The 2,341-nt window shown below is 41.7% G+C and overlaps 1 long non-coding RNA gene across 1 annotated transcript in view; it reads right to left on the bottom strand.

Annotated features, from left to right (window-relative positions):
* The window catches only part of LOC109377480 (uncharacterized), a 3,362-nt gene extending 1,843 nt beyond the window's left edge, over positions 1–1,519 (bottom strand). Inside the window, exon 1 of the long non-coding RNA XR_002122885.1 lies at positions 543–1,519. This is a non-coding gene — a long non-coding RNA (uncharacterized LOC109377480). The remainder of the gene's footprint in view (positions 1–542) is intronic.
* Positions 1,520–2,341: the final 822 nt, after the last annotated feature.

Raw genomic sequence — 2,341 nt, 5'->3', positions numbered from 1 at the left:
GTGTGTGTGTGTGTGTGTGTGTGTGTGTGTGTGTGTGCGCGCGCTTTAGTGGCCCTCGCAGAGTACAGAGAATTCAAGTAGGTATGACTAGGAGGAGAGTCGTTAGGAAGCCATCACAATAACTGAGGGAAGAAGGGTTTACTTAACACTACTTTAGGGATGAAAGAAAAAAGGGACAAACTAAAAAGGACTATTTCTGGCATTAGAAACAAATAAAATCTGGTTACTAATTGGGTGCAGTTGCAAGGAGAGGGGAGCTGTTTCCAGTGCTTTCCAGGTTCCTGTCTTGAGCGACTGTGGCATCAGTGGCACCTGTCACTGAGTCGGCTGTACTAGAGGAGCAGTAAGTACGAGTTAGGTTTCCTGGGTCCTTCGTTTGGAAAGTGAACAATGAATATGCCTATACGTGTCAGTGTCCCATTCTGCCAATTCTAAGCTCCTCACATGCCCCAGATCCCACCCCCAGTGGCCCCTGCACTACTCTCTGTCGACCCCACCATTGTTTCCTGTCGCCGTGCAGCACCTCCTTGTCTCGGACTCACCCTGCCTCATGCTCTGGTTGCAGCCATGTTCATCCTAGAACTTCAGGCCAAACATCACACTTCTCCCTGTGGCATCCATGTTCCTTTCTCACTGCCCACAGGAGCCCTGTCCTTGGGAACGACTGTGATTCTTCTACCTGCCCCGGGCCTGCGCTCACCCTCTTCCTTCTATCTGGAACACCACGCCTCTTCAGCGCCAAGCTTTGCTTTGGCTCCCTCCTCGGCCGGATCCTTTGAGCCACAGATGAGGCATCATTTCTTCAGCGTCTCTGGCCTCCAAGACTGAGAAGTGATGCTCCAAAGTGCTCTCGTTTTGCTTACGTTGGGCTTAACAGTAAATCAGCACTTTTTTCTGAACTAGAAGCTTCGTGAAGACAGGAACAGTGCCTTGTTCATCCACGGGCCTCTGTATTAGTTTTTCTATATAAAAAAATTGTCCCAAAAGTGTCATGGTAAAAGAACAAACACTCATCTCACAGTTTCTGAGTCAGGAATTCTAGAGCAGCTGGTACTTGCATAGGGCCTCTTGTAAGGGTGCAACCAAGGTGTCAGCCAGGAGGAAACTTGAGTCAACAGGATCCACTTTACAGCTCCCTCACATGGCTGTTGGTAGGAGGATACAGCTTCTCACCACACGGGCCACTCATAGGGCTGTAGACAACATGGTTTCCCCAGAGAGAGTGATCCAAGATATATAAAGCCCAAGGAAGGAAGCCATAGTCTCTTACCGCCTAACCTCAGAATTGACATGCCATGCTTTCTGATGTGCAATGTGCAAGGGACTACACAAGGGTATGAGTAGCAGGAGGTAGGCATCACTGGGGACCATCTTAGAAGATGGATCTCACAGCCCCCAATGAAGAGTAGTACAATTAGCCTGGAAGAGGTACTAACAGATATCTTAGAAGGAGTTAATAAATGAATGGATGAATCAAAATAAATACGTTTCTGCAAAGTGTTGGGCTAATTACCCCGGAGAATATAGAGATGTAACAGATGGACTTTTTATCTTTTTAATATGTTTCCTGCTAAAAAAAAAAAAGACTATACCATAATCTCTGTGATGCTAAGGTCTTCTTTTGCGTAAGATATCTGGTACAGTGAAAACTGAGTGGTTTATGGTTATTTGTCCCCAGAAGGCTGAGCAGACAGAAAAGCTCTGTGAAATAATATCCACATCTCTTTACATATTGAAAAAAAATTGCTACACATAGATTCTCATGCTTTACTTGTAAGAGAACTTGTCTTATTATGGGTATTTTGATACATTTAAGCTGATTAAAAGGTAAAGGAAAACAATGTCTGAAATAGCAGGTCCATTAATCAAGAAAATGAGAACCATAACCAATGCAAAGGATATTAAACTATTTGCCTTTCATTGGACTTGTGAATTCTGCAGGAGATAATGCTGAGCTCCATAAGATACAATTCAAAAACTAAATTATTTTAATAATTGGTTTGTCTACTGCCACTATTTTCTAGCTATACTGCATTAAATGTCATTTAACTATTCTAATAAATATTTAGCCCACAGGTAAAACTGATAAACATTTCTCTATCTGCCTATAAACAAAATAAGCTGGCATAATAGATACAGCAACACAATGCAACATTATAATATGATGGTAATGTGCTAAAGAACGAATCAATAAGAAAAAAATCATTATTAATTGCTTTAAAATAACATTAGAAAACTGTACAATGAAAACTATAAAACATTGTTGAAAGAAATTAAAGAAAACGAATAAATGGATAGATACCCCATGTTCATAGATTGAAAGACTTAATTAATATTGTTA

This window comes from Hipposideros armiger, unplaced genomic scaffold, assembly GCF_001890085.2.
Source record: "Hipposideros armiger isolate ML-2016 unplaced genomic scaffold, ASM189008v1 scaffold_1416, whole genome shotgun sequence".
In the NCBI taxonomy this organism is placed as follows: domain Eukaryota; kingdom Metazoa; phylum Chordata; class Mammalia; order Chiroptera; family Hipposideridae; genus Hipposideros; species Hipposideros armiger.
Note: the sequence above shows the minus strand (reverse complement) of the source record. Positions and strands in the feature narration are given on the sequence as shown.